This window comes from Silene latifolia, chromosome 2 (genome assembly GCF_048544455.1).
Source record: "Silene latifolia isolate original U9 population chromosome 2, ASM4854445v1, whole genome shotgun sequence".
Lineage (NCBI taxonomy): Eukaryota > Viridiplantae > Streptophyta > Magnoliopsida > Caryophyllales > Caryophyllaceae > Silene > Silene latifolia.
The window spans coordinates 72,714,818-72,720,537 of record NC_133527.1 but is presented as its reverse complement, the minus strand read 5'-3'; the positions used below and the strand labels follow the sequence as shown (position 1 = coordinate 72,720,537).

The window sequence follows — 5,720 nt, the reverse complement described above, 5'->3', positions numbered from 1 at the left end:
GCTTTAAGAGCTTCTTAAGTTGTGCGTCACCAATGAGGTCCTGAGCTAACGTTACGATTAGATATTAAAATATTGTACTAAGTTATTTACGCGGTTTGAATCCCGAATAACCTTTTAAATGTACTATTGTTTGTGCTTTATATGAGAAAAATAGCATTTTCACAAAATGAGATGGGTTATTTACGGTGAACCACAAGAACGTGGAAATTGTATATATTATGAATATTACAAGGATGTCGGAAATGTACCTATATTAATACCATAGAGTAATGGATCTTTATGTCTATCGGAAATGGATGATTTTTGTCCAACTATTGGTAATATCAAATGATTAATCAAGGTCTTAAATGCACTAATATAAACCTGTCATAATCATTCGGAACTAAACTGAAGTAGGAATCAAGAATTAAATGTATCTAGCTATCTAGAGATATGTATTTAACAACTTAAAGGAATGTATCTACCTAACTAAAGGTAAGTACCTATTAATTTAAAGAAATGTATCTAGCTAGCTAGAGATATGTATCTAGCACCTAGAATTAGTGTATCTAGCTAGCTAACTAATTGTATGTATCTAACAGTTTAAAAGAGTGTATCTAGCAAGCTAAAAGTAAGTATCTAGCAACTTAAAGAATGTATCTCCCATAAAAGCACCAAAATAAACTAGTAAAAAGGAAAAAAGGATTTATAGTAATGGAGTCAAATATTTCATGCAAGACATGAACTAGTAACTTCTACCCTGTACAAATTTTAACTAAAAATTTCAAAGTTTTAATTTATAGTCCCTAGTTCCACTCTTGCAAACTTGATGGTCTTCAAATTATCACACAATTTTTAACTAAAATCATTTCACAAAGTGATTAACTGAATAAATAATTATAGAAAAATAAAGAGTTGGAACGAATAAGTAAAGCGTTGAAACAACGCGTGCCATATGGGGCGCTATTTGTTAGAATGTAAAACGGTAAAGACATTTGGTTCCTTCATATAATCTATTGTATTTGCACTCTTCTATACTGTATGAGTCATATCCAAAACTCTTGAAGTGACTGAGGTGCAACTCTGCAAGTGTCGGACCCAATTGAAACTCCCTGGGTTGGAGACTCAAACCTCTGTGCATGGGTGATATTCATTGCATTTGTTGTCGCAATTTGGTGACCTTGAACCCAATTTTGTTTTCACTTTGCCCTGCATATTTTATTTAGATTTCATTTAGTTTAATTATCCCGAATGCACAAATTAATACTCCAGATACACATGGTTCTACTAACGGATACACATATATCCAGTGGTAATAATGAAAACCTGGAGATAGAGTCAAGCACTTCTTCCTCCGTTGACGTTTCGAGCACATGTACTTCAAATAAATTAATCCATGCTGCCTCCCAGGCTTTCTTTTTATTCCGAACATAAATTGTCGAGTCCTTTCTATCACCAACAAGGATCACAGCCAAACCAGGAACGACACCAATGGCATCTTTCAATTTTGTAATCTCCAAGGCTATCTCCTCCCTAATCTGTCTATTACTTTGGCGACACTATCTGCTGCCAATTTAGCTGCAACAAAGATTTGTTACATTCATCAAATGAAGTTTTCAGTAGTAACCAATGCCCCGATATTAGTACACAAAAAAAGCATTCTTTAGAATAGTTAAGAATCAAATATATTAAACGTAAACAAACAACCCAAATTTTGTAATATCAAAATCTCATACATTCAGAGGTGGAGCTAAAGGGGGGCTAGCGGAGGCGTTCACCTCCCGAACAATGGAAAATTTCAGACTTTTAGTCGAAATTCTCCATTTTAATTTTAATTTTTATTCCACTGGTATATCGTATATTATTCTCCTAAAAATTTCAGACACGAGCAGACGACGGCGGCCGACGATAAAGACCGCGATATCAGTGTCGACACCGGATTGTTATGTGCCTCCTGGAGTTGTTTGAAGGGGTTGGACAATTATGGGAACTTGTGATTGGAAATTAGGGTTAAAAACTTATAAGGACAAGTAGGCTAGTTTTACTCATCATAAAAGGCATGACTGTTCGTAATTGGATTGTACTCCCTAATTAACCTAGAATCAGCATTACAGGACGCATATAAAATAGAGAAATCATCCATAATGAATCCAATGTGAAATCTGAAAGGTGCAACATGCATACAAACCTTCAATGTCTCTTCACTTCAAGACGTGCACGCAGCTTGGACTCTCTTTGCTTCAGTAAATGCATATCAAGCTTCAAGCAAAGAAATGGATAGCAAACGTGTATTGCCTAACAAAATAGTTCAATGTCAAATTAGTTTTCGTCATATAAATAATGTATAGAACTAAACAGAGAGCTAGTTTAGTCATAAGATGAGTCAAGTACACGAGTCATCACGACATGAAGATCAAATGAGTTTAAAACCAGAACAAGGACACTCCAAGAAAGGCTGACTACTGTGGTTATACGATTCATCTGCGTGACATCACCACATGGCTAAACATACATAATCCGATAATTAGTGTTTAGCCGGCCATGCTTAACGCTGTTCAAGTTCAATCTCCAAAACGCTTGTCCAATCCCAATATACAACAGGCCAGATGTGAAAGGCCTCATGGCGGGACGGCTCAAGAATAGCTCTATGCAGAAATGGAATTTTCTGAATGCAAGATTGACATGATGCACCAAAAATATGATATGTTACCTAAACAACGATCTGCTATAACTAAAAAAGGCGTGGCACCTTTGAATAAGTCTCCGTATAGGTCTTTATTCTTTATGTACGGAAATGCACTGCTTGACTGAAAAAATTGAATGTGCAAAGAATCACCCCTGAGGCCCTGATCCTTTACAGTGAGGTACTTCTTAATTTTCTTCCATTATTTGTAGATAACTCAAGTAATGGAGTCTCAAAAAAATTCCCAATACAAATCTCCATAAATTCTTAAGCAACTTGATTACTTAATCAAGTCCCAAATGAAGCAACTTAATAAAGGGTATTGCTCTTTCACATACGCCTTTTACTCTTTCACATACGTAATTTACACTGTTACCCTTCTCATTTCTTTCTTCCTTTACACATTCAATTTTTTTCTCCCTTTCATAATCCCCTTTCACCATTAAATCACCATCATCCATCTCCATTAACCACCACACACCTCCATTAACCAACACCTCGCCGGAAACCCATTATTCCGGCCGACCCTATGCCTACCGGAGTAATGATTTACGGAAAAAAAACAAATAATGATTTACGAAGAAAAAAAAAAAAAAAAAAAAAAAAAAAAAAAAAAAAAAACCAATGAACAGTAACCCTCCGTGCAACTTCGCCGCCCCCGCAACGCCCCACCCCTACGACTCCGACCACCGCCCACATCCCACCACTCAACATGCCTTCCACCATCAACATAATTAAAGAACTTTTAGTGTGATTATAAAACCCTAATTTTAAGACAAAATAATTAATAAACAATAAACAAGTTTTTAATAATAGGTAAACAAATTAGTATTACTTCATTAATTGAAGAATTTGAAGAATTGTAATCCATTGTTTAAGTTTTAGAAGAATTAGGTTTTAATTTTAGGGGGAAAATGGTACATAAAAAACCTAACTTGTTTAGATTTAGGAAAAGGGTAGAGAATGGAAATTTTATGAAAAAAAGTATGTGAAAGAGTAAAAGGCGTATGTGAAAGAGCAACACCGTTAATAAAAACAAGCAAGAAACAAGGAAACTATACAAAACTTATACCGACCAAATATCAACTTCATACAAAATTAAATGGTTGTTGATTCTCAATTTAATCAAGCATGCCCATATAAAATTAAAAAGGTTTATTACCACAAATATCATGTTTATTTTCGCCATTATCACCATGAGGATACCACCCTAGACTACCATCACACCCGCCACCCATTAACCACCATTCACCCCGAAAACCGTCGTCACCAACACCACCACGATTTCTCGATTGTTACTGCCCACATTATCACCCAACCCATGAACCACAACTCCTCAAACAAACAGCCACATCAATCACAAATGGACAAAATTCTGAGCATATGCTTCCAACGCCTTAGGTAGGCTAGACACCATCAGATAAATTATATAGTAATAAATCATGGATGTGCTGACAAGCAAGATGGTAGAGGATACACATGGTGTTACTAGCAAGATACACATATTACTACCTCAGATACACATGTTATTACCACTGGATACACATCTCGATTTGTGTATCCGGTAGTAATACCATGTGTATCCGTTAATAATATCACATGTATCTGGGTTGATATTTTATGTATCCACCATCCAGCCACCATTACTACAACCATCGGGCACCTACCAGCACCTCAACACCACCACAGCTACTGTGGACCACCACAAATGGCACCAGAGATGTCACCAACCACCTCCGATGAAGCCGGTGTTATATTGAGCGCATAATATACAGTTTTAACATTCTTTAAAAATATCAGAATGTTATTAACATTTCGATTTAAAAATATAAAAATGTTATTAACATTCGAAATTTTCCCTGCAAATTCATAGATCTGGCATTTATAAATCATTTTTTACAAATTTACCAATAAAAAATAGAAAATAATAAAGGGAATGTCGTAAATGAAGTTTATATGGAAGGGGGCTTCGCCGGAAGTCGATCGCCGGAGAAGGGAAGAGACGAACGAGAACATGGAAGAAATGTTGCCGAGTATAGAGAAAAACACTAACCGGTGCATCGCTGGTGTCTGGATGGTCGGCGAAGGTGTCGTCGTCGAAAGGTGGTTGTCGATTGAAGGTCGGCGGCTTATACAGGTGGTGGAGGCGTTGGGTTTGGTTTGGGGAGTTGATGAGAGAGAAAGAGGATGAAGGAATAATATGAAAGAGGGAGTACGGGAATGGATTAGTATAACGCGCGTATTTAAGATAGTTCGCACAGTTCGCACCGAACTTTAAGTTCGCACGAGATCCTATTTCTATATATATATATATATATATATATATATATATATATATATATATATATATATATATATAGGCGGGTTCAGTCGATTTAATCGAGTTATCGTACGAACCGTACGAATTAGCTTAATTAGGCAGATTTTTTTTTTTTTTTTTTTTTTTTTTTTTTTTTTTCCTAGGATACATTTTGTTCTATTACTAGATACACTTCTTATTCTTTCACACCTTTTAAACACTAATTTTTTTTGGTAGTTTTAAAACTAACTCCAAGATACATTTTATACTATTTGAGATACATTTTATATTATTTTGCAGATACACGCGTCATTAAAGCCAGATACACATGCTATCAAACTCAGATACACATATAATTAATGTCGGATACGCATTTCCAGATACACTAGCTAGTAACTCTAGATACACATGATATTAATACGGGGTACACATGTATCCCGTATTAATACCAAGTGTATCCCGTATCAATATATTGTGTATCTAGGGGTATTTTGTGTATCCGCTTCCACCACCGTCATCCCAGCCCCCACCACCGCCACCACCACCACTGCCTCCACCGCCGCCACCACCACCACTGCCAAGTTGACCTAAAAGACGACGGCGATTTCACATCCACTCCTTTTCCCAATATTCGGACTACACATCATTTGTCACACTAAAAGACGACGGCGACTTCAGATTCACTCCTTCACGATTCTTCCACCGTCAGTTAAAGCCGTATACTGACACAACACCGAACCACCATAGAACACAACCACA

The 5,720-nt window shown here is 36.4% G+C and overlaps 1 long non-coding RNA gene across 4 annotated transcripts; it reads right to left on the bottom strand.

The window, feature by feature from the left end:
- Positions 1-761: 761 nt before the first annotated feature.
- On the bottom strand, positions 762-4,414 carry LOC141642804 (uncharacterized). Of its 4 annotated transcripts, none has more exons than XR_012543453.1 (4): positions 3,825-4,414; positions 2,168-2,274; positions 1,306-1,557; positions 762-1,188 (listed from the first exon to the last, which is right to left on the bottom strand). It is a non-coding gene; the product is annotated as an uncharacterized LOC141642804 (long non-coding RNA). The 4 variants fall into 4 exon arrangements; XR_012543452.1 differs by having other exon boundaries at positions 1,306-1,517; XR_012543451.1 differs by lacking the exon at positions 3,825-4,414 and having other exon boundaries at positions 2,168-2,692.
- Between the last annotated feature and the right edge of the window lie 1,306 nt (positions 4,415-5,720).